The sequence below is a fragment of the Ascaphus truei genome, chromosome 4 (genome assembly GCF_040206685.1).
Source record: "Ascaphus truei isolate aAscTru1 chromosome 4, aAscTru1.hap1, whole genome shotgun sequence".
In the NCBI taxonomy this organism is placed as follows: Eukaryota; Metazoa; Chordata; class Amphibia; order Anura; family Ascaphidae; genus Ascaphus; species Ascaphus truei.
The window spans coordinates 151,968,662-151,995,807 of NC_134486.1; the positions used below are offsets into that span (position 1 = coordinate 151,968,662).

The 27,146-nt window shown below is 45.1% G+C and overlaps 1 long non-coding RNA gene across 3 annotated transcripts; it reads left to right on the plus strand.

The window, feature by feature from the left end:
* Positions 1 to 3,235: 3,235 nt before the first annotated feature.
* Positions 3,236 to 25,795, plus strand: LOC142493134 (uncharacterized). Of its 3 annotated transcripts, XR_012801002.1 has the most exons (5): positions 3,236 to 3,379; positions 4,454 to 4,958; positions 10,126 to 10,246; positions 24,360 to 24,415; positions 25,270 to 25,795. It is a non-coding gene; the product is annotated as an uncharacterized LOC142493134 (long non-coding RNA). The 3 variants fall into 3 exon arrangements; XR_012801003.1 differs by lacking the exon at positions 24,360 to 24,415; XR_012801004.1 differs by lacking the exons at positions 10,126 to 10,246; positions 24,360 to 24,415; positions 25,270 to 25,795 and adding an exon at positions 6,646 to 7,794.
* Positions 25,796 to 27,146: the final 1,351 nt, after the last annotated feature.

Sequence of the window (27,146 nt, forward strand, 5' to 3'; positions counted from 1 at the left end):
TCCCGCTCCATTGCCTCCTGCTCCATTCCCTCCCGCTCCATTCCCTCCCGCTCCACTGACCTCCCTCCCGCTCCACTCACCTCCCTCCCGCTACACACCACTCCCTCCCGCTCCACTCACCTCCCTCCCGCTACACACCACTCCCTCCCGCTCCACTCCCTCCCCAGCGGGGGAACAGGCTGCCACGCGGTGTGTAAGATGGCGGACCCCCTTCCTCCCTCGCGGCGCCGAGTGAGAAGATGGCGGCGGCCGGAAGTACAGGTAGGTGTTGCGTGTGTCGCTCCCCCACCTCCCCCCCACCTGCGGCGCCGCACGGAACTGAGAAAGGGCGCATCACGGGACTGACACGTGTGTGTGTGTGTGTGTGTGTGTGTGTGTGTGTGTGTGTGTGTGTGTGTGTGTGTGTGTGTGTGTGTGTGTGTGTGTGTGTGTGTGTGTGTGTGTGTGTGTGTGTGTGTGACTGAGTGTGCACTGCCCCCCCTACTGTCCACTGCCCCCCCCTCCTGTCCACCCCTCCTGTCCACTGCCCCCCCCTCCTGTCCACCCCTCCTGTCCACTGCCCCTCCCTCCTGTCCACTGCCCCCCCTCCTGTCCACTGCCCCCCTCCTGTCCATTGCCCCCCCGTCCTGTCCACTGCCCCCCCCTCCTGTCCACTGCCCCCCCCTCCTGTCCACTGCCCCCCCCCTCCTGTCCACTGCCCCCCCTCCTGTCCACTGCCCCCCCCCCTCCTGTCCACTGCCCCCCCCCTCCTGTCCACTGCCCCCCCCTCCTGTCCACTGCCCCCCCCCTCCTGTCCACTGCCCCCCCCTCCTGTCCACTGCCCCCCCCCTCCTGTCCACTGCCCCCCCCTCCTGTCCACTGCCCCCCCTCCTGTCCACTGCCCCCCCCTCCGTTCCACTGCCCCCCCCTCCTGTCCACTGCCCCCCCCCTCCTGTCCACTGCCCCCCCCTCCTGTCCACTGCCCCCCCTCCTGTCCACTGCCCCCCCCCTCCTGTCCACTGCCCCCCCCTCCTGTCCACTGCCCCCCCTCCTGTCCACTGCCCCCCCCTCCTGTCCACTTCCCCCCCCCCTCCTGTCCACTGCCCCCCCCCCTCCTGTCCACTGCACCCCCCTCCTGTCCACTGCCCCCCCCTCCTGTCCACTGCCCCCCCCTCCTGTCCACTGCCCCCCCCTCCTGTCCACTGCCCCCCCTCCTGTCCACTGCCCCCCCCTCCTGTCCACTGCCCCGCCTCCTGTCCACTGCCCCCCTCCCCCTCCTGTCCACTCCCCCCCCTCCCCCCTCCTGTCCACTGCCCCCCCCCCTCCTGTCCACTACCCCCCCCCCTCCTGTCCACTGCCCCCCCCCTCCTGTCCACTGCCCCCTCCTGTCCACTGCCCCCCCCCCTCCTGTCCACTGCCACCCCCTCCTGTCCACTGCCCCCCCCCTCCTGTCCACTGCCCCCCTCTCCTGTCCACTGCCACCCCCCTCCCCCCTCCTGTCCACTGCCCCCCCTCCTGTCCACTGCCCCCCCCTCCTGTCCACTGCCCCCCCCCCCTCCTGTCCACTGCCCCCCCCTCCTGTCCACTGCCCCCCCCTCCTGTCCACTTCCCCCCCTCCTGTCCACTGCCCCCCCCCTCCTGTCCACTGCCCCCCCCTCCTGTCCACTGCCACCCCCCTCCGGTCCACTGCCCCCCCCCTCCTGTCCACTGCCCCCCCTCCTGTCCACTGCCCCCCCCTCCTGTCCACTGCCCCCCCTCCTGTCCACTGCCCCCCCTCCTGTCCACTGCCCCCCCTCCTGTCCACTGCCCCCCCCTCCTGTCCACTGCCCCCCCCTCCTGTCCACTGCCCCCCCCTCCTGTCCACTGCCCCCCCCCTCCTGTCCACTGCCCCCCCTCCTGTCCACTGCCCCCCCTCCTGTCCACCCCTCCTGTCCACTGCCCCCCCCTCCCCCCCCCTTCCCACCGCCTCCCCCCCCCTTCCCACCGCCTCCCCCCCCCCTTCCCACTGCCTCCCCCCCCTTTCCCACCGCCTCCCCTCCCCCTTCCCACCGCCTCCCCTCCCCCTTCCCACCGCCTCCCCCTTCCCACCACCTCCCCCTTCCCCCCCTTCCCACCACCTCCCCCTTCCCCCCCTTCCCACCACCTTCCCCCTCCTCCCCCTTCCCACCAACTCCCCCCCCTTCCCACCACCTCACCCCTCCTCCCCCTTCCCACCACCTCCCCCCTCCTCCCCCTTCCCACCACCTCCCCCCTCCTCCCCCTTCCCACCACCTCCCCCCACCCGCCGCACGCCTTCAACAGACACCCCACACACTCGACACACACCTGCCGCATTCTGACCCTACGCAACAATATCACTGACCAGCTGTCACCCGCACTCGCCACACACCCGCCGCCTCACACCCTAGCAGGACCCCAACCCACAGCCACCACTCACTACCCACGCGCCACCCGTACTGAACACCCACCCGCCGCCTCACACACGCTCACACCCTAGCAGGACACACGCCTCACATTTTTACATCACTTATGTCACCAAAATATACATTGTACTGTGGTGTGTTTACAATAAACCATTTTTTTACAACATCGTATTACATTTTCTTCCATCTTTCTTTTCAACATTATTATCCAACCTTTACAACAAATAGTCACCTATTGTTCCACCATTTATAAATAATAATACCTATTACGTATTTACATCCCGGGCAACGCCGGGTCTCTCAGCTAGTAAAATATAAATTCCATTAAGTCTCACTTGGTCTAGAACCCCCAAAATGTTACTTATTTGGTCCATGGACGCTTCATTACATTGTGAGCTGCAGCAAATGTGAAAATACATGCACCCTACAGTAAAGGGGTAAATGTAATATTAATTTCCCAGCTAGCACTACAAATCTCATTCACTTAAAATCTTACTGTCCTAAAAATAAAGTTTTAACATTTTTGAATCGTTTTTTTTTAATTTATTTTTTCCCTCGCGCAAGTGTTGCTGGGAGTTGTAGTCTCCTCTCCCCGCTGTTTCCTTGTCTGCCTGCACGTAGACCCGCAGCGAGCACAAAATCAGATCCGGAGGCTGGAGAGGTGGTTCCCGTCCCCTGGAAGCACCCACTCCCAAAGTAACTCCAGAAGCAGCGCGGTGTGCATTTTGGGCTCTGTTGCGCGCGGGTGCCGGCAGCTCCTGGGTCAGGGTTCGGTCCTAGCCTCTCTGAGTTGCTTTGCATAGGAGCAGCGAAGCTCTTTACTGGTGTGTGTGTGATGCGTAAAAGTTCTGGTGGTCACACTGGCTGGCGCTCTGTAGTCTCGGTCCAGCCACTGACTGTAGGTTTGCAGCATGTTGACACTAGCAAGCTGCCAGGAAGATCTTTTAATCGGTTGAATTCATCCTTCTGTCTTCAAGGTTTGATTTACTTTGATAGTGGATGTGCATACATATGTATTTACTTTCAGTGGTGTGTAATGTTCTGGAAAAGGAATCAAATGCATTGGAAGGACTTCTTGTGTTGACTCTTTCGCTGCCAGCGGGGTAATGTGTGCGTGTCTTGCCTCTCTGGTAGTGAATGTGTTAATTTAGTTAGAAGACTAATGTACCAAAACTGTGGTTTAGCTTTGCTATGTTGATGTGATTGACATGATTTTGATCCTGTGGCATGTTGTAGGTGGGTATTGTAAGTAGGCTGATTCCTCGGTTCTTGACAGGTATTTTCTAAACTGTCTTAATCTCTGTGCTGCTGACCCCCACTTTTAACATATCCCAGTTCCTCTTGTGTCATGGTTGCTGATGCCATCACAACATAATGGTAGTAGTTTCATCCAATGGCTTGAGATCCATCCCCATTTGGATTGGTGGATTGTTTGTGTATAAAGTGACAGCGAGGAGAGAATATGACGACATAGTAGGGAATTTCTCAGATTGTTCAAGATCTTAATTCACTTAAATGGATTTGGAAGCTTTGGAGGTTTTACATGTGGCATTGGTCACTTGTGTGTTTTCATCTGACTTCTCATGACCCGTGATTGTAGCTTTAATGCTGAACCACAGAACCAACTTCCTCTTTTGGTGGCACTATTATGTGACAATCCTAGTCTTTTGTGAAATGAAAACGTGCAGCCATTAGTGACCGTATTGGTAATTTCAGTCCTAAAGTTTGGGTAATTGTTCTTTTGTGTGGCAATAGTGCATTGCAGAAGTTCACTGTAGTGTCAGATAATTCAACTAAACGACACTATTGCAGAATTTCTTTGATTTATATTTACCTGTAATGTTAAAACAGTCAAATAATACATTGGATGCAAACCAGAGAACAGACGTGTGTGTGTGACAGGAGGAAGCTTTATATCACTGTACTAGAGCATATGAGTTTGTCAATTGGGTTGGGCTTAGAAAACAAATGCACTGAGAACCCTCAACAGGGATTTGCTGAGGACTAATGTTGTAATGTGTTAGTCATCCATTATCTGCCTCTTTTCACAGGTTCTCACTGAAGACGGGTGTTGGCATGATGCTGGGTAATTGTGAGTGATCTGTAACTTGTAGTTGCAGAGCACCAGGGTGCAAGCCCCTTGCGGGGGGGGGGGGGGGAGTCAAGCATCTCAACTTGCACTGTGCTGGAACATCTTTCCCGCACGGAAGTACAACGTTAGCCTAAAGAAAAAACTGTGTTCAATCAGGAGGATGTTTCTTTCCAGCAAATCCTAGATCCCAGCGTTGCATCGTCCACCTTCCAGCGCTTCACCTCCTGAAGACGGATGGGCTGACAACAGCTGTAGGATGCCTGTGGGGCTCACAGTAATGAAGTAGTGGGCTGATACAGCAGCCTAATTGCCAGGATTACAACGCTGCCTTTTATTTGCCACCGTAATAAGGCAAGGAACAGCAGGGTGAACATGGCCAGCCTCATTAGCAGCTTGATCCTACTATTTCTTATTTTCCAAGACAGCTGTTACTGTTTCAGGAGCCCTAGATCTGTCTTTAAGAGGTGAGGAAAGTTTAAGCTTATGTGAGTGGATATAGATATAGATTTTTTTTTTTAAGTAGTCCACTTTATTTGACACACAGATGTAATTGTTTTGTCCTCAAGTCTTTTTTGTGATATTGATTTTTTTCTTAATTTGTGTGTGTATGTGTGTATGTATGTGTGTGTGTATGTATATATATATGTGTATATATATATATATATATATATATATATATATATTCAAATAACGGGGGGAAAACAGGGGGGAGGGATGGGGAAAGAAAACCTCGCATCTACTTATGCAGTAATTATGCCACCATAGGCCAAAGTGATATCCTGTTTGATTTACATAAGTAAGGTATGGCGGTGCTCACGGGTTGTGAATAATATAGATGGGCTGGTGGGAGAGAGAGGTGGTTTTTACTGATGAGAACCAAGTGCATACATAGCACGTCTTGCTGTGGTTGAGGTACATCGATGACGTGCTTGTCCTCTGGCGAGGTAATGCTAGTGGATTCAGTACGTTTATTGGTGCCCTCAACCACAACGATCTAAACATTAGACTGACATTTCAGTCGAGTCCCACGAAAATTGAGTTTCTGGACTTGACAATCAGTATTGGCGAGGGTGGAGTGCTATGCACTGACATTTTTCGGAAACATACCGCCACAAACTCGATCTTGCATGCCAAAAGCTTCCATCCCCACCACCAAGTGAAAGGTATCCCCACAAGCGAATTTCTGAGACTGAAGAGAAATGTCTCGTTAAGTCATGACTTTGACTTAAGATCAAGGGAAATGAAATCAAGATTTTTACAAAGAGGCTATAGCAAGACTATGGTAGAGAGAGGGTACCGTAACAGCCTGAGCAAAACCCGCACTTCCCTTTTACGACCCAAGTTAAAGACAAGAGATAAAAAAGAGATCCGCTTTGTGGGGTCTTACAATCAGCAATGGCCATTACTACGAGGGGCGTTACAGCGACATTGGGGGGTGTTGATGACAGACTCTGACCTGGTACAAGCCCTGGGCAAACAAGTCACCATGACAAGCCGTCGGGCACCTAATTTTAAAGATACCTTGGTCAATAGTCATTACATCCCTCATGTCGACAAAACATTTTTGTCTGTTACCCCACGCATAGGATTTGCCAAATGCTCCAAATGCTCAGCCTGCAAACACATGGAAAATAGACTAACATTCACAAATAGTCAAAAGACCCATGTCTACACAATTCGTTCCACACTCAATTGTAAATCTAAAGGGGTGATCTACTGTATACTTTGCCCCTGTGATTTACCATACTGGTATGTAGGCATGACTACACGAGAATTTAGATTTCGGGTCTTGGAACATGTCAGGAACATCAAAAATGCGCAAAGGGACCTTGATGGCTTCAAAAAAATCACAAGTGTCGCCAGGCATTTTTTGAACAAACATGCGGCGGACACTACGTCACTTAGGGCCTTTGCGCTTGACAAAGTCTCCCTTGGCATACGTGGAGGCGACCTGGAAAAAGCTCTCCTAAAAAAAGAGACCAGGTGGATTACACAAATCAACTCAATGATTCCGAAAGGTCTGAACGACTATATTGGCTATGCCATGTTCCTGTAATATACAACTGCTCTAACTTTGTCTGTTTACAGCTAAATAATCTACAACTATTCTGATGAGTGCACTTACTGCATGTATTTTGTCTAATCTTTTAGATACTGCATGCACGTGCAAGGCTCAAGCTGGAGATTTTCCTGACCAGGGGCCAGATCGGCCATGATATTTGGAGTGCATCGTCCTGATTCCCAATGCTTGTGCAGGAGGGTCTCTGCATGGTCCGTGTACCACGCAGCGGTGGACCGCATCCGCGGATCGGTGCAGCATGGAGATGCCGTAACCGCAGATGCCACAAAAATTTCGATTCTGGATATACCTGGACCAAATACACCTGGCACATTCCTGGACTTATGGGATTAACAAGTTGGATATTATGGATTCAATAACTATTCATTGGACATTGATACATGTTGCAAATGTTTTTCAATCCCTCTTTGTATTGCACAATTTTGGATGTATTACACTAATTGACACAAATATTGAAGATACATAGCTCATTGTGCTTTAAAAATATGCACTCAATATACCTCCGCTCCATTAGGGTGCGCTGTTGCAGCTCCCATACATGTGCCTCTCTCTATGGTACTACTCAGATTTGTCTTAAACTATATCTGCTGCTCTTCTAAATATTAGTGGACATTAGTTACATCAATCCCCTCAATAGTATGTGATAAGTGATTATGGGCATCATCACTACTTTTCCAGCTATTTTTGTGACCGCCAGTACATGGATCAATAGACACACTCAGCGCGCATGCGCGGTGTGCGGTCCAAGCTGACACGCACTAAAAGGTGCAGCGACGCCTTGCATATCATTATACAGACGTAAATACTGGGACGCTGCACTTAGCACATGCGCAGTAGACACATATATAGAAACCATTATCTACAAGCTGCACATGCGCACACTACTCGCGTGCCAGTCTGACACGCAGACACGGAAGATCAGCAGTAATCTATTTTAAGCACCTGCAGCTGCTGCCGCCCTCATCCGTTTTTGGCGCGAAAAACATCCCTACATAAACAGCATTCAGCTTTAGTTCCCTCACCACTCCTAGTCAAAGTCTCTGGACGAAACGCGTCGGAGTGGGGGTGCGAGGCAGGACCCCTGACCCATTGGCTCACGTAACTATGCTACCCAGCACTTATGCACACCATTTTTCTGGACTGTGACCTTCATTTTTGCATTAGGGGTACTGACTATTAACACAAGGTTATGTAATAGGCGTCCATTAGGTATTTATCTATATATGCTATTTTACCAACTCCATTACTCTACACACCTAGGGACTTTATTCCATCTCACTACCTTTCCTACATAGGATTTATGCTGAAAGTATTGGTCAAATCATTGTATGCTCATGCAGATGTGTGATGCCTGGTGATTGTCATATATACTTTGATCAGTCCACCTTCTGGTGTGTAGTGTGAATCATCCTTAGCTTTGTATAGGTGCCTTTTGAACCCAATAACCTATTGTGATTTATTCTGATTTACCCCAGTTTTGTTTGAGTCACTATCCTACTTATGTATAGGGTTGACAATGTATGTCGTTCCCTAGTGTTGCTTATTAGTGTTTTAGGGTAGCAACCGTGACAGGGGTCAATGCCTCTTTTTTAAGTGTTTTTAATCATGTACTGTTTATTCAATTCTTTTTGCATTGTGTCAAATAAATAAATATATTAATCTTTTGCATACCTGAGTGCTCCCATACGGGTTACTTTTTTCTCTTTTCATCTATATATATATATATATATATTAAAAAAAAATTATTATTATAAAGGTGTTGGGTATTCACTGCTGTGCTTCTGTACGATGAAATCCGCACATTTACATGAATACATTTGTCCTCTGATGGTGTTTAAAAATGAGCTGTGATTGCTAGGAAAACATAAATGTATCAGTCTCTATAATTATTACATTAAATATTTATACGCACATATATTATTCACTACAATATTCTCTGATTATTCCATTTCGTATGCATCTTTCTCTTCCAAAGGCCTGTATTATTTCTGAAAAGCTTTGTTATTTAAGGAAGTATTATTTTTACAGCCACTATACTCATGTCTATTTTGTACAGTGTATTAATAGATCGAGAGTATAGATGATCTACAACAAATTTGCGCAAATGCATGCCAGTTAAGAATTGGTTGGTCATGAGTTCCTAATGTCAACAGATTTCATGCAACAATGCAAACTTCTTGCCAGTTTATATTTACACATTGAATTTCAATTCCCAACATATTTGGCGCAGAATGCAATTCTGTAATATTGTTTTATTTATTAATGCCATTTCTACATATATTAGCATAGAAAATATCTGTACCCCTGAGAAACTGAGAAACCAGTTTATTTAGATAAAGCAATTGCTTTAATTGTCTGATTCACTGGTCCATCGTGATCTAGCAACCATACGCTTACTTCAAATCCTCTCTCTGTCCCTGTACCTTAAAAAAAAAAAATATATATATAGCAAATGGCAATATTACTGTGTAATTTGCATGTCATTATATATATAATTTATCATTCTATAAAAAAAAGTTCTGGCAGATTTATTAGATTGGAAAAACACACACATGAGCAGGAAATGAAAACCGGAGTAGAAATGCTAGAGAAGATTACTTTAGATGCAGAAAGCAGGTATTGTTTGAACAAACATAAATGACAGACATCCTGTGATAGATCCTGATGTTCCATGAACAGCTCTGTTTTATTTATTATGCTTATGTAAATAATATTCTAGTCATGTGCTCATATTAAAATGTTTTATGATGCAAGATCTTTACTCATGCTCCTTTTAGGTTCATCATTAAATCACAAAATGGGTTTAAACTGATGTGAAGGGGTCAACTCATGTCTATGTTGGCATAACTAATTACTTTAATAAGGCATTAAATCATCTACAATGATTAGTCAAGACAATTATAAGATGTGAAAGCATCATAGAATCCCAAATCTAACATTGGTGTGCGTCTTTCTAATTCCATTGAGCTCCGTGCTGAAAATGAACAGTTTGGCTGTCCAAGCTTCTTCTACAGCATTCTGGAAAGTGAAAGATACTGCTGCAAACTTTACTGCGTATTACAAAAAGTATCAATGAGTGTGAACTGTTTGCAGCTGTCATATTGCCTCTAGTCTAGGTTTAGGAGCCTAATCAAACCTATTCCTATTCTTCTGGATCCCGTTACCAAGATGGTTTAATGATTTATTTGTAGTAAGATAAATAAATAAATACAGCTATCTTTTATATACTGTCCTATTATCTACTTATATCACAGCCTCTACCTCTGTCGCAGCTCACAGCCTTCATTGTCTATGCACTTAGAATTTCCAGTTTTAGTCCTTTTTACTAACTAATACTGTACTTCACTTTCTAAATGTGTTGTCTTCTCAGCATGTGTACGGTTTGCTACTTATATCTGAAGAAAAGATATTGAACATGTCTTAATTACTTGATTTGTAGTTACAAAATAGAGCTCATTACTGTAACTTGTAGGCATGTAGAACAGAGTTCATGATGGAATAAAAAAAAGAAACTTAAAATGTTTATTTTTCATTTTTTTTTTTTATTGAAGATATAAGGAACCATCCAGATCTTTTTCCAATGACTGCTTGGGAACAACACGGCCTGTAATGTCTCCAGGCTCGTCAGATTATACACTGGATATACGAATGCCAGGGGTAACACCAGCAGAGGTGAGGAGTAATTGTTGTTCATATTGTGCTATGATATTGGGGGAAAGAGAACACCTGTGAAACAATGAACGGGATAAGGTCTCCGGTATGGTTAGCACAAAAATAAATGTAGATTTACAACTTTGGTAAGGATGGGCGCAATTACTTCTACAGTATTACTTTCTTACCACTTCATTGCAGCAGTTTTCTATCAGTGTGTTAACATTTTTGTCAGAAATGACTAACAAATACAATATGTATTCACAAAGAGAAATTATTGTTGAAAAATAATCAGACATTTTTTGTATCATGTGCTTTTCACAACTGTATTGTATAGTCTACAAAGGTATAGTTCAATTTCTTGCAATTTTTTTGTTGCAATGGAGCAATCCATGCAATATCCTGTGTTAAAAAATAAAAAAAAACATTTCTTTAGTATTAAATTATGCTTACTAAAAAACTATTTTTGAATTCACTTGTTAATGCCATTTTTAGTGAGTTTTAATATAATGAGCATCCTTTGATTTCTATAGCGGGTTTTAGCACACATCCCCAGCAGTGCAAGATTTTTTTGTAACACTTTCCTGTGTGTGATCATTTGTTACCAATATCACCAGCAGTTTGAGCTGTAAACTGTAACAATAGATAATGTTATCTTGGTAATAAAAGGATACATTGTAGCTGCTGAGTTACACGGACTGAAGGATTGATTGAAACTGAAAGGCAGCTGTTTAGTGAACCCTGGGAAGCAGGATTTTGCTGATCAATCATGGGAGAACCAATCAATCATTCATTTAGGTAATTTGTTTTCAATAAAGGTAATGAAAGTGTCCATATATTTATTTATTTAAAGTACTGTTTGGATTGCCTCTTTAAATCTTAATCATGTAATCATTCATTTAGATGATTTCTTGCCTTACAGGAATCCTTGTTTTTAATTGTTGTGCCCAGCCTTTTAGAAGCACTAATGTTCCATTTTCAGTCTGTTTTCCTGTTATACGTCTGAATTAAATTAGCTCTAAATAACTAGCCTCTCATTACCCCTTCTGCAATAATATATTCAGTAGGAAAGTTTCGAGCACTACATTTCATGGTGAATTGTTTTTCAGACTGCTCGGCGGGAAGTAAAAGCAGCAAGATGTGAAATCTTATATGGATTTTTAAAATAAATCAGTTCTAATAATATTTTTCAATTCTTAATACCATTTTTAATGAGTTTTTAACACATCCTTTGATTTTCTATAGCGAGTTTAGCTCACCTCCCAAGCAGTGCAAGATTTGTGATAATTTGTTGCCAATGTTCCCAGCAGTTTGATCTGTAAATTGTAACAATAGATAATGTTACCTTGGTAATATAAGGATACATTGTAGCTGCTGAGTTACACTGACTGAAGCAGCCATTATGTTGGCCAAAAAATCCAGGATTTTATAACAGGTGCACCAAACAATTGCCAGTGTAGAATGTAGAATTATACATTGTCACAGGCTTTACATATACAAATAAGAAGAAAACAAGTGTGTGTGTGTGTGTGTGTGTGTGTGTGTGTGTGTGTGTGTGTGTGTGTGTGTGTGTGTGTGTGTGTGTGTGTGTGTGTGTGTGTGTGTGTGTGTGTGTGTGTGTGTGTGTGTGTCAATAAGAGATGGTCCTTTCCCTCTGAAGGGATGCAGAGGCTGAGATGGAGAAGCCTGTTGTTATGCTGCAGTAGGTGATGATGACTCATTGTTGCAGATGGAATTTTTTTTTCCTATTGATAAAATAATAGGGGTTTCCATTAATGTGGAAAGAAATCTGGAGGCGTGTAAGTTTCCCTATAGACCTTCAGCTATCGCACAACGAAATAAGTGCAAGACCATAGTAGGCTGCACATAGTAGCATATTAATTGGATCAAACAACCCCCTCTGTGCAGCAGTGGCACATGATGAACAAGTTTCTCTTCTAGAAGTTATACAGAAGCTGATAGCAAGTTATCTCCAATATTGTTAGTCTGCAGGCACGTTTAGCTCATTAATGCTTCTTGGATGATACCTCACTTGGCCAGCAGCATTTTGTTCTTTAGGTTATTGTTATTGAACCAACACCGTACATTTTTGATTAGCTCTGATTCACTAGTAATGTAGATGGTCACAATGGGGGTTTTTTTTTTTATAACTTTAAAAAAAAAATATATATATAATGTTGCCATGACCTATTTAAGTTAAGGTGTATGATTTCTCTTTCTGTTTTTAATTAGATGAAAATCTTGGACAGGTTATCTAATTAGATTACTAATTCTTCTATAAGTGCATGCATTTTCGGCAATCATATAATTCGTTGTTACCTAGCTTCCTTCTACTAGTGTGTGCAAGATTATTTCAGCATTTAATTCTTCAGAACCCTCTCTAGCGTGTGTGTGTGTCTAGTGTTGTGGTATGGCCTAAATCACAGTATGAACGCGAAGCCTTCAAACAGTTAAGGGACCGAACTTGCTATAAGGAATTGGCTGCTGATCCGACAGACAAGTTCAAAATTGAACTTGACACAATTCTCAGTGAAGCATGTGCCTTGGGTACAATAACATCGAAAAATAGAGACAGTCTGGTCACGAAACATCCGACGACTGCTACATTCTATTTATTACCCAAGATACATAAAAGCTTAACTAATCCACCAGGAAGGCCAATAGTGGCCGGTATCGGTATCGGTAGCTTACGTGAACCTATTAGTAAATTCCTGGACCCCTATTTATGTCCAGCGGTTGAAGCATTGCCATTGTATCTCCGTGACACCATGGATGTCCTATCCAGACTCGATGGTGTCACGGTGGATGCAAATACAATCATTGCCACATGTGACGTGGAAGCTCTGTACACGTCTATAAGCCACAAAGACGGTTTATCTGCTGCTGAGTTCTTCCTTAGAATGTCACAATTCAGCCCTAATCTCATTGATTTACTCCTACAACTTTTGTCCTTTATTTTACACCATAACTTTTTTGTTTTTAAGAATCGTTTTTATCTGCAGACAAGAGGGACAGTGATGGGGGCCACTTGTGCCCCCTCGTATGCAAATTTATTTTTGGGCTGGTGGGAAAGGGAAGTGGTGTTTTGTGACTGAAGATTCGTCTACATGGATTCACGCATCACGTATCAAGTCAACGAAAGAGTAGAGCCGACAATCGAGATTCATCAAATACCAGAGACACGATTTCAGAAGAATCGGCGCAGATGCATACACGTTTGTCTATTCTTGACCGTATTGACAATCATAATATGCGCTTTTTGCTACATCTACGTTAATGGACTCAGTATCACTAGTATCAAGAGTACCACTATAACCTGCCCTAACCACAGTCCACCTGAAAGTTATGTTTTCTCTGGAGAAGGTGAACTCTCTTCTCTCATCTCCAAAGAACAAGATGAAAGCGAAACCCATGCACCACAGGTCCAGTTTAACTCTCACAATTTGCCAGGAAAACATTACACACGCTCCAAACGCATGGCTTCATTTCTAACGGAAGTCAAAACTAACATTTGGAAGCATTTGGCTGTTGAGGTACTGAATATGTCACATTTCTGTTTAACCGACATGACCAGCACAACTGACATACTCACAAGCTGTTTAATAGCAGTACCCACACCAGTAGAGATTTTGTTAAAAGTGTTTAGCATAAGCAATAATGATAGTTTAGCAGAACATCATGATGTGCGAAAGCATTTTTCTGTTTATGAATATTGTCGTGACTGTCCCCAGTGTATTGGTGAGAAATGGCTTAACATGACACAAATTAAGACCCAGAATATAACACAGGGTGACATATGTTATCAAATGACATGTAATCCTGAAAAGATAGGTAAATGTAAACAAGTAAAATTGACGCCCTCAGTTTCCACCAACATGACCAGAATATTGTGTAGTCGAACTGATGACACATGTACTAGCGTCAATAACACTATGAGTTGCAATCACACAGTAAGCACACCAAGTCATCTTTATCCTGTTAAACTTCCCGTTGGATGGTTGTTTTCTTGTGGTAATACTACCTACACTTACATACCAGTAAACATCTCAGGGGGGCCATGTGCTCTCACCAGGTTAGGGTTAATGATGTTTTCTGTAGAACCTGGCTTACATCAAACCAAAATTAAGCGATCCACTATTTCACTTACTGAAAATTGCGATCCACATGTAAATTTATTATCAACCACTGAAATTGTAAGTCTAGCAGCTTCCCTTGTTGGAGTTCCTGGATTGGCTGTGTATACAGCAAGAACTCTCGCCAAACTGGCATGCGCTGTAGCCAAGGGGTTAAATCACACTTCCCAGGCCCTAGAAGAACTAATGATAGATTTACAAGACACACGCAAAGCAATTTTGGAAAATCGCGCCGCAATAGATTATCTTTTGCTTAAACATGAGCATGGATGTCAAGATTTTCAGGGAATGTGTTGTTTCAATCTCTCTGATCACTCCAAATCATTGCAGAATCATGTCGCTGACATCAAAACTCTTGTCGCAGACATTACTGAGAGAATTGATCAGTTTGATTGGACTTTTGGGTTAGGTGCATGGATTGGAGAATTGGGAAGGAAACTTCTTATGGGACTGATAGTAATCACTAGTACTGCACCGACACACTTTATTCGAGCAAATACCCAGTATGTACCTGGCAGATACCTGGAATGCGCCGCTCCTCACCTCTGTCAAGCCCCGTTGCGTTTGCCTTCCCAGCCTGGGTTCATGCCTGGCTGACGGGCGGCTGATCTGTTAAATGATAATGATTAGGATTTAATAGGCTGCAATGCTTCGCGTGTCTACCAGATGGCATAAATTCATGAATTGTAATGCAGTATATATATATATATACTGTGCAGTATTGCAGCCAGCGGGAATAAAATGCTTCAATCCCTGCCTGGAAAATACCTCAATGCACTCGGGCAGAAAACATTCACAAACCTCAATACACCCGGGTATACCCGAATTCGTGGGACTAGCCGAGCTCGAATAAAGTGTGTCGCCAGTGTATAATCGTAGTATTAGTTATTATTTTTTCATGCTGCAAATTTATGTGCTTATCTTTATGTAAAATGATTATGCCTTTTGGTAAGTCCATTGATCACGCATATGCATCACTGGACGTTAATGCCCCCATTCACAGTTTCTCAAATATGATACGTAACTCTGGACCTACTGCCACTAGAGTCCAGATACCTTTGATGGATTATGATAACATTCAAATCCAATACGAGACCCCCATATCCTAGGGGTTTAATTGTCATTTTGTGATGACAAAAGGGGGGATTGTAAATGTGCATATAAGGGGGGACTCCATTTTGATTGCTGGTTAACCATTTTTCTATAACTATTCTGTACTAACGTTTAAGTCTCAGGAACTAATCACATGCCATATGCCATATTTAATTGTGCTGTGCAGGCAGGTCTGAGAATGTGACCTGACCTGTCACCTACTTATCTCTAGCTGAACTGTGTTTGTTCAGACTTATTCAGACTTATTTTGCCCTGTAGAAAACAGGAACTTGTCTTCAGCCATACTTGGCATAAGTTACACAACAATGCATTTCACAACATACTGCCATTTCCTTAACGGCCTCCTAACTTGGTATTGAGCCCCTTTCCCAGACCATAAACTGTCTAACTGTCATTTTGCTGAGATAGACAGACTGTGAAGTAAAAGGGGAAGTATGTTCTCATATCTGTGTTTTTTCTATGCTCAAGTTTGCTATATAACCTGGCTGTAGACCTTCAATAAATGAGAGAACAGTTTTTGACAAAGCTTCACTGGTTGTCTGACTCAATTACTGTCTTCTCCCGAGCTCGTCCGCCATTTTGTTTTCCCAGGTCATCAGCGCTATAAGAGTGGGGTAAATCCTCCGGAGGTTGGAGTCGTCCAGACGGTGTATTTTCACGCTAAGACGTTGGAGAATACAAGGGCACAATTTTCAATATCCATTTGACCTCGCATGTTCTGTTGTGGTTGAGATACATCGATGACATTCTTATCCTATGGCAGGGCACTGCCGCTGAGTTTAGGAGTTTCATTGATGTGCTCAACCACAATGAACACAATATTCGACTTACCTACAGATGTAGCCCCACATCGATTGATTTTTTGGATCTTCAGATCTCTATTGATGCCAGTGGCAATGTGGGGACTGATATCTTCAGGAAGTCGACTTCTACTAATTCTATTTTACACGCTCCCAGCTTCCACTAGCAGCATCAGATTAAGGGCATTCCTCGTAGTGAATTTATTAGGTTAAAATGCAATTGTTCTACAGAGGAATGTTTTGTACGTAGGGCAGCTGAGATGAAAAAGAGGTTCAAATCTAGAGGATATAGTAGAAAAAATTTCCATGAAGGGTACCAACACAGTGTAATAAATGAACGTACAACATTGTTACATCCAAAAAAGAAAACGACAGATTCCAAAATTCGCTTTATTGGACCTTACAATGACAGATGGGGAGAACTTAAATCCATTCTCCAAAAACACTGGCCTGTTTTATGTACCGATGAGTAACTTAGGGATACACTAGGTGACAGGGTTAATTTAACAAGTCGCCGTTCACCTAACTTACAAGACCGTCTGGTACATAGCCATTACACTCCCCACACCAGTGAGACTTTCCTTATCATTAGGAAAAAAGGCTTCTCGAAATGCAGTAATTGTTCGGCCTGTAGATGTATGACACAGACTGACAGATTTTCCAATAGTGACAACACTAAAACCTACAATATTGGCTATACTTTAAATTGTAAATCTAAAGGAGTCATTTACTGTCTCACCTGTCCCTGTAAACTTAAATATATAGGTATGACCAGTGCTCGACAAATCCGGTCGCCCGCTCGCCAGGAGTGATTTGATTTGGCCCGGTGGCGACCCGTAATGGCCGCCCCTGCAACGCATGCGGTCTTCTTTCAATTTCCCCTGCTCAAGGCGAGAAAAAAAAAATCCCCTTCTCTGATTGGCCTGACTCGAGTTGGCCCGCTGCCAATACTTTTTTTTTATTTGGGGGGGGGAGGCTTGCTCTACAGTATATGAGCAGGAGCAGTGACGTCCGCCATCCTTTCCAGGCCTGTTTATAGAGGAAGTAAGTGCTCCCCCTGCCTCATGCATTACCATCTCCACAGCCCTCCCGACCCCCCCCCTCCCTCCTTGTGTCCAATGGATGCTGTGTCTGTGTGTGTGCTATGCTGGGTCTGTGTGTGTGTGTGTGTGTGTCTGTGTGTGTGTGTGTGTGTGACATGCTGGATGTGTGTGTGTGTGACATGCTGGGTGTGTGTGTGCATGCATGGGAGTGTGTGTATGAGTGTGTATTGTGACAGAAACCAGGGGATGGTAATAAATTCCGTATATAGGGCTCCCAGGATACTAGACAGTTTCTATCCTGTTTGGCCTGGGAGTGCAGCCTTATAATACATACACTCCATCCCACAGTTTGGCAAGCGCTGGAACTGAGGGATGAGAGATCCAGACCAGAGTTTGTCTGCTGCCTGATTTCTGTCACCTGTCATGCTAATTAGGAATCAGGTATGAAAGACTGATTTCCTGTTTGCTCTGGTCTCCCCACAAGAGCCAGGAGGCTGGAAGGCTGCTGAACTACAGAGGGGAGAAGCCTCTTCCCCAAACAGGTTCAATCTTTCTGTTCATTTGTGTAAGACTGCAAAAGTACCATGTTTTGATGTTGGAAGTGGAAAAGCCACTTCCAACCCTGAGTCAGGGATATCTAAGTTAAGTTATCGCTCAGGTGAGCAGCTTTTGTTTTGATCTGTTTTCTGTTGTATGCACTGTGGCAGTCTCAGTGCCTGGGACTGAATAAACCAGGCATAGCCTGTTTAAAGGAACAGTACGTGACGCCTCATCATTTAACCTACCCTAAAAGACCGTGTTCTAAACAGTCCCGGACAAACGACGGAGCCCCGGAGTAAGCCGTTTGTCACATATGGTGGAGAAGGCGGGCAGAGCACTAGGGGGTCTGCGGGTTGAAGAACTTTGAAAAAAAAAAAAAGTTTTTTTTCATCCTCTGCAAACAAGATGGAAGACGTGGTGGGTGCGCTGGTACGCAATGTCGCTGCCCAGAAAGACGCGAATGAAACCCAGCAACAGCTGTTAATAGCCCAGCAAGAAACTAATGCAAACCAGCAGCAGACGAATGCAGCCCATCAACAGCTGCTAATAGCCCAGCAAGAGATTAATGCCAACCAGCAACAGGCGAATGCCAACCAGCAACAGGCGAATGCAAACCAGCAACAGACGAATGAAGCCCTGCAAAACGCGAATGCAAACCAGCAAGAGACAAACCGCTTGCTGAGAGAGGAGCAACAGCGGTTCGCTCAGGGCTTACAGCAGGAACTCGAGATCCTGAGGGGGACTATCAGTAACCTTCCACTGGCAGCGGCAGCCCCAGTTCCGAAAATGACCAGGGCAAGCCACTACCTTCAGAAGATGGAACCCTCGGATGATGTGGAAGCCTATCTTCTCACGTTTGAACGCACGGCACAGAGAGAGGGATGGCCAGAAGCTGAGTGGGCTGGTCTAATCGCACCCTTCCTAAGCGGCGAACCCCAGAAGGCTTACTTTGATCTAGAGCCAGCCGAAGCTAACGTCTATGCAAAATTGAAGTTCGAGATCCTCGCCCGCCTCGGCGTAACCACGGCTGTTCGCGCCCAAAGGTTTCACGCATGGTCCTTCACGATGGATAAAGCCACCCGAAGCCAGATGTATGACCTCATCCACCTCGCCCGGAAGTGGCTACAACCCGAGATCAACTCAGCCAGCCACATCGTGGAACGGTTGGTCATGGACCAGTTCTTGAGGAAACTTCCCTCTGCCTTACGCCGTTGGGTCAGTCGGAGTGACCCCCACAATGCGGATGAGCTTGTGGCCCTCGTAGAAAGGTACAATGCAGCAGAAGAGCACCCGCAACCCACAGTCGTGGAGCAACCCCACTACCCGAGGTTCCAGGACTCTTCCAGAGACGGTAAAAGGGTACCGGGGTTAAGGGGCGCTGAAGAGCGGCGACCACCTTCACGCAGCACCAGCAACAGTGGTTCGCACACTAAGGGCAATAGCCAACATGGGGAGCCGGGAAAAGGCTCTAAGTGGGACACAGACTATGTACCTAAATGTGTAAATTGTCATGAGAGGGGCCACACAGCAAAAATCTGCCCACTAAATTATGAGCCCATGCAATGCAACAGCGTGGAACCTTATTCGCTGTTGTCCCAATGTATGGGCCCTAGCCCAGAGGACCCCTTGAATAACCATCTGTGGGCATTTGTAAAGGTTAATGGTAAGAGGGTTCGGGCACTTCTTGACTCTGGGAGCATGGTCACACTAGTGTCCGAATACCTCTTGCCCATTAAGAAGAAACAGGGAAACAGTTCACAAAGAGTGGCAATTTGTTGTATACATGGGGATAATCATGAATATTCCACTGTTGATGTTTTTTTTGAAACAGAGTTTGGTTCTTTAGATTTCAAGGTGGGTATTGTACCCAAACTGGCACATGATGTGTTAATAGGGACCGACTTTCCCCATTTTCTAAAAATGTGGTCCCCCGCTCAGAATAGCGCCCAGAGTTCAATAGCGGACCATAACGAAGTATTAGAAGAAACAAATCCTTTCCCTTTTTCAGAAATGGAGGTTGACGAGGGCCCAAATAAGAAGGGGGAAAAGGAGGAGTGCTGTAAAATTCCCTTCCCCATCACTACTTTGGTAGGGAATACCCCAAATCAAGATGTTGAGCAGACACTTACCACCCCAGAACCGGATAAGACCCTCGCTGACCTAGAGGTCAGTCCTGGGAGTTTTAAGAAGGCCCAGTGGGAGGACCCCACATTAGCGGTAGCAAGGGGAAATATACGGGACCAGAATAGTACTCCTGGCCAACCAGATAGGTCACTTGCTTACCCCTACTTCGAGGTAGAGAACGACCTAGTATATCGGGTTGATAAAAGGAAATCAGTTACAACTAAACAATTGTTGGTACCACGGACATTCCGTAACGTAGTATTACACCTCGCACATAGTCATCCATTGGGGGGACACCTAGGGGTGGAAAAGACAAAAGAAAAGGTTCTCCGAAGCTTCTATTGGCCTGGGGTTCTGGCAGAAATTACGAATTATTGTTCCTCATGCCCAGAATGTCAGATCACCGCCCCGTTCAAGGCGTACCGCAGCCCATTGGTACCCCTTCCCATAATAGAGGTACCATTTGACCGGATTGCTATGGATCTAGTAGGACCCCTAATAAAGTCTGCTAGGGGACATCAGCATATATTGGTAATATTAGATTATGCCACCCGATATCCGGAGGCAGTTCCCCTACGTAGCACCTCAGCTAAAAACATAGCAAAAGAGTTAGTAGTTCTGTTTTCCCGGGTCGGGATTCCTAAAGAGATTCTATCTGACCAGGGAACACCATTTATGTCCCAAGTAACGAAAGAGCTATGTAAACTCCTAAAAATCAAGCATCTCAGAACCTCAGTCTATCATCCACAAACAGATGGTTTAGTGGAAAGGTTCAATAAAACCTTAAAGAGCATGTTACGGCGGGCGGTTGATAAAGATGGGAAAAACTGGGATTGTTTGTTACCGTACCTGTTATTTGCCATTAGGGAAGTTCCCCAATCATCCACAGGCTTCTCCCCGTTTGAACTATTGTATGGCCGACACCCAAGGGGCTTACTGGATATAGCCAAAGAGACTTGGGAACACGAGGTTACCCCTTACAGAAGTGTAATAGAGCATGTTGCCCAGATGCAGGACCGCATTGCTGCAGTCCTACCCATAGTGAGGGAACACATGGAGAAAGCTCAAGAAGCACAGAGGAATACATATAATAAGGGTGCTAGGGTCAGAATTTTTTCTCCAGGTGATAGGGTACTAGTTCTGGTTCCCACCGTGGAGAGTAAATTCCTTGCTAAATGGCATGGGCCATATGAGGTCTTGGAAAGAGTGGGAGAAGTAAATTATAAGGTAAGACAGCCAGGTAGGAGGAAACCTGAGCAAATTTACCATATAAACCTACTCAAGCCCTGGAAAGATAGAGAAGTCTTGTTAACCCTAGTACCCCCAGGTCCGTCAGAGAATCAAGAAACTGACCCAGAGGTTAGCATAGCTGAAACACTGTCTGTTCATCAGAAACGAGAGGTTCAGAATTTAGTGAAAAGAAACAAAGAAATCTTCTCTATACGGCCAGGTAGAACTAGCGTAATTGAACATGACTTAGTCTCTGAACCGGGGGTCCGAGTTAACCTTAAACCGTACCGAATCCCAGAGGCCAAAAGAAAGGCTATAAGTTTAGAGGTTAAAAAAATGCTAAAACTAGGTGTAATTGAGGAATCCCAAAGTGGGTGGAACAGCCCTATAGTCTTAGTCCCAAAGCCAGATGGTACAACAAGGTTTTGTAATGACTACCGGAAACTAAACGCGGTGTCAAAATTTGATACTTATCCTATGCCCAGGGTAGATGAACTTGTAGAGAGACTGGGCAAAGCCCGATATCTCACAACCCTAGACCTAACAAAAGGGTACTGGCAGGTTCCCCTCACAGAAAGGGCAAAAGAAAAGACAGCCTTCTCAACCCCAGACGGCCTCTTTCAGTATAAGGTGTTGCCTTTTGGCTTACATGGAGCTCCCGCCACATTCCAAAGAATGATGGATAAAATTTTAAAACCACATGCTCGGTATGCTGCCGCCTACCTGGATGATGTGGTAATCCATAGTGAAGATTGGCAATCCCACCTTCCAAAGGTCCAAGCTGTGCTTGACGCAGTCCGGTCTGCTGGACTAACTGCTAACCCCGCTAAATGCACTATTGGTCTGGAGGAGGCCAAGTATCTGGGATATTCTATTGGCAGAGGTTTACTCAAACCCCAAACACTCAAAGTGGAGGCGATACAAAATTGGCCAAGGCCAGTTACAAAAAAACAAGTAAGGACCTTTTTGGGCTTAATTGGGTACTATAGAAGGTTTATTCCCAATTTTGCAACTAAGGCAACCCCACTAACTGACCTCACAAAAGCAAGAGGACCGCTAATGGTAAAGTGGTCCCCCGAAACCGAACAGGCCTTTAGAAGCCTGAAAGAAGCTCTCTGTGCCCAACCAGTGTTGGTCACACCTGACTTCTCCAAAGAGTTCGTAGTCCAAACCGACGCATCTGAGGTAGGGCTGGGGGCGGTACTCTCCCAGGAGTCTCAAGGTGAGGAGCACCCCATCCTTTATTTAAGTAGGAAACTAAATCCCCAGGAGAAAAATTACTCCATAGTAGAGAAAGAGTGTCTCGCAATAAAGTGGGCTGTAGAGACGCTCAAATACTACCTGTTGGGGAGAAAATTCCGGTTGGTCACAGATCATGCACCCCTTACCTGGATGTGTCAAAACAGGGAAAAGAATGCTAGAGTGACCAGGTGGTTCCTAAGCCTACAACCCTTTAAATTTTCTGTGGAACACAGGTCAGGGCACAAACATGGCAATGCTGACGGGTTGTCAAGGATGCACTCCCTAATATCCATGGTCGCTCATCCCTCGAGGTCTGAGCTGGGGGGGAGGATATGTGACAGAAACCAGGGGATGGTAATAAATTCCGTATATAGGGCTCCCAGGATACTAGACAGTTTCTATCCTGTTTGGCCTGGGAGTGCAGCCTTATAATACATACACTCCATCCCACAGTTTGGCAAGCGCTGGAACTGAGGGATGAGAGATCCAGACCAGAGTTTGTCTGCTGCCTGATTTCTGTCACCTGTCATGCTAATTAGGAATCAGGTATGAAAGACTGATTTCCTGTTTGCTCTGGTCTCCCCACAAGAGCCAGGAGGCTGGAAGGCTGCTGAACTACAGAGGGGAGAAGCCTCTTCCCCAAACAGGTTCAATCTTTCTGTTCATTTGTGTAAGACTGCAAAAGTACCATGTTTTGATGTTGGAAGTGGAAAAGCCACTTCCAACCCTGAGTCAGGGATATCTAAGTTAAGTTATCGCTCAGGTGAGCAGCTTTTGTTTTGATCTGTTTTCTGTTGTATGCACTGTGGCAGTCTCAGTGCCTGGGACTGAATAAACCAGGCATAGCCTGTTTAAAGGAACAGTACGTGACGCCTCATCATTTAACCTACCCTAAAAGACCGTGTTCTAAACAGTCCCGGACAAACGACGGAGCCCCGGAGTAAGCCGTTTGTCACAGTATGTATGAGAGAGAGAGCGTGTGTGTGTGTGAGTGTGAGTGTGACATGCTGGATGTGTGTGTGTGTGTGTGTTTGTGACATGCTGGATGTGTGTGTGACATGCTGGATGTGTGTGTGACATGCTGGGTGTGTGTGTGACATGCTGGGTGTGTGTGTGACATGCTGGGTGTGTGTGTGACATGCTGGGTGTGTGTGTGTGTGTGTGTGTGTGTGTGTGTGTGTGTGTGTGTGTGTGTGTGTGTGTGTGTGTGTGTGTGTGTGTGTGTGTGTGTGTGTGTGTGTGTGTGTGTGTGTGTGTGTGTGTGACATGCTGTGTGTGTGGGTGTGTGTGCATGTATGGGAGTGTGTGTGTGTGTGTGTGTGTGTGTAGGATACCAGAAGTGTCACCCCACCCCATCAACCCACCCAATCACCTTGTCACCCCACCCCAATACCCCGTCACCCAATCACCCCGTCCCCCCCACCCAATTACCCTGTCATCCCACCCACCCAATCACCCCCCCAATCACCCCTTGTCTCTCACCCTGTCTCTCGCCCTCTCTCTCTCTGTCTCTCACCCTCTCTGTCTCTGATCCTCTCTCTCTCTATCTGTCTCTGACCCTCTCTCTCTATCTGTCTCTGACCCTCTCTCTCTGTCTGTCTCTGACCCTCTCTCTGTCTGTCTGACCCTCTCTCTCTCTCTGACCCTCTCTCTCTCACTCTGACTCTGACTCTCTCTTTGAATCTCTCTCTGACTTTCTCTCTCTCTCTGACTGTCTCTCTCTCCTCTCTCTCTGACTCTTGCACTCTCTCTCTCTTTGACTCTCTCTCTCTCCCTCTCTCTGTGTCTCACTCTGTCTCTCACCCACACTCTATGTCTGTCTCACACTCTGTTTCTGGATCTCTTATTTACCCTATATATCTTAACTGCCCTATACTACACCGAAATAACCTATACTGCTTTCTTCCAGATCTGACTCAAGCTTCACACGGAAGACATCGGAATCTCCCCATACCCAGAAGACAGGTAAGAAACACCACCTCTCCAATGTATAACATTGAGGGAATGAGGGTACCTGGACATTGAGGGACTGCGGATCAGGTAATATCCCAGGCGGGATAGCTGCTTTAGATATTGTGAAGCGGCGACGTCCAGACACTGGTTAAGGGGTTCAGGAAACTAGTCATTTACATCTGGCTTTTATTTCTAGATCCGACATACACAATAAATACATTTATGTCAAAAACGAATGTTGTTCTTTGGGTGATTTGTCAAGCACTGGGTATGACGACCCGCGAACTTCGGTTCAGAATTTTAGAACATTCTAGGAATATTAGATCAGCCCAGCGGGATTTGGATGCCTTTAAAAAAATTACTTCAGTAGCAAGGCATTTTTTACAGTGCCATGCTGCTGATAGTACATTTATTTCAGCTTTTGCTCTTGATAGGGTGTCACTGGGTATTAGAGGTGGGGACTTGGAAAAAGCCCTTCTTAAAAAAGAATGTCGTTGGATTGTTCTACTAAATACTATGCAACCCAGGGGAATGAATGACTCTCTGGGCTTTGCTATGTTTTTATAACTTTACTTAGTGATTTGTACCATATAGCTTAGTGTAACTGTGAGACATAGCAACTTACACATTTGTTGCTATTACAAGTACATCCCACTGTATTCTCTCTGCCCCTGCCTTTATACTATACTTCCCTTCTTTCTGTTTTACTATTTATTCTCTTAACAATTGGCTATTTTTTAGATGCTCAATATGTTCTTCTGTTTGTATCTGCTACCCTTTTATACATGCCTTATATTTTGTTAGGCAGAACCATCTATGTGTAGTCTAACATCTTTGTGCTTTTATCTTTGAATTTCATGATACAGATCAGAATTTAATGAATCCTGCCTCTATCTGTTTTCAATGTTTGGATGACTTCACTAAGACTCCTGCACTCAGACGCTTCAATCTGCAGCATATGCCCATGTGCAGCTGAGTTGCTATGTGATCAGCTGGGATTGCAGTATCCAAGGATGCCACAGCTCTGAATGCCTTACCTTACAGCACCTGTGCAGACGACGACGCCCCCCAGTAACATCATCGTTACTGATCACCAACAGGAAAGGGCGTCGCTGATACTCATTGAACACAGTATATAGCTTAGCAAGCCTCCACTACTCTTTTACCACTCCGGGAAGAAGGCCCCCTTGGCTGAAACGCGTTGAGTGTCCACTCTAGGCAGCTATTCATTATTTTGTTGGTGTGACTCTTGGTGCTTATCCTGTGGACTTAGTTAGTTACTCCCTCCCTCCACCCACCAGCGCTGTGTTTCTGCTCTCCTCCGCTGGCAACCTGCTTCGCTGCGATCCTCTGCAAGTGGAAGAGGAGCTTAGTACAGTGCATGTGAGCTGAACAACCGCTGTGTCCATCCGGTGTTGGAGAGGTGACCCGAGCCGCTAACGTCATCAATCGGCATGTGACTGTGTGTGTCTCCTACCTGGCTGGATACAAGTTGCGGACGGCATCCGTAAGCGGCACCCCTTGCCCTTACATATTGTAAGTGTGAGTAGTGCGGCTTTTTTTTTTGTTATTAAAGTGTACATGCGTAGTACACTAGGCTGTTTTTATTTCTTTGCAATATTGGCTGTTGCGGTGTATGCTGCTCCCGTGAGGGTGCCTTCCAGTGTTAAGAGATTCATCTTGTGAACCACGTGGGGTCCGTGGATATCGAGGTGGAGAAGGAGTCTGAAACAGATTCTCTCCCCTGAATCAACAAGAATATATCTTGCAAGTGGGGATTTTCCCTTTTCTTGGTTAGGGCTTTGTGGTCTTCAATACTGCGCAATGGTGTGTCTTTGTTCATTTGTAATTACAGAAACCACCTAAAATCGAGTTTTTGAGGACTATTTATTCCAATCAGAACTCCCGTTGGTGCAATTATTCATCTACCAGGACTATTATTCCATCCAGGACTGTCCTTGGGATATGGTATTGTGGTCATCAACCTTCTAGCGCCGGGGACACTGCTTTTGTATACAGTATGTATTTTGTTAACTAGATTTGGAACTGTCTATTGTTTGTTGTCCCCTTGGCTGCAATTGTATTTGCACTTATCATTAATTTGTCTTAGTGTATTCACATTATTCCACATATTATTTATTGGATCAAGCGCTGATAGAGAGTTTTTTTTTAGTTAGTTGTAGTTTATCCTGTGGACTGTATGACTTATTTTCACACATCCTGGAGTTTAACTCCGTGGGACTGACTCCATCATCACTATATGGCTGAGTATCATTTTCTCTGCTATCTGGAGTCATGAAACAACCTAGAGTAAGGGTTCCATAGGAGATAATATGTGCAACCAGCACTGGGTTTTTGTGATTCTACAGCCATGTGTCTTACTTGCTTTTGTGCAGTCACCACATGTATTGTATGCATCTTTTTTTTATTTTGATATTTTGTATTGCTGTTCAGGGTTTGAGTCTTTGTTTCATTTTGTCTCCCATGTGCTTCCCCCTTGGTCTTTACCAGGTTTTTTTTTTTTTTAAATATTCAGCTTTCTTTGTGTCGCTTTATATACTGTAGTTATCAGGCTCATTGTGCAGACACATTTTTTGCTTTTGATTTATTTTTCAGCATTATTGATTTTTGTAAATTTTAGTCAGTCACAGTCTTTTTGTATTTTTTGCTGCCCTTAGTGTGCATATGTTTTTAAATCCCATTTACTCTAGGCTTACTTGGTTTATTTTTTAATTCCAAGATA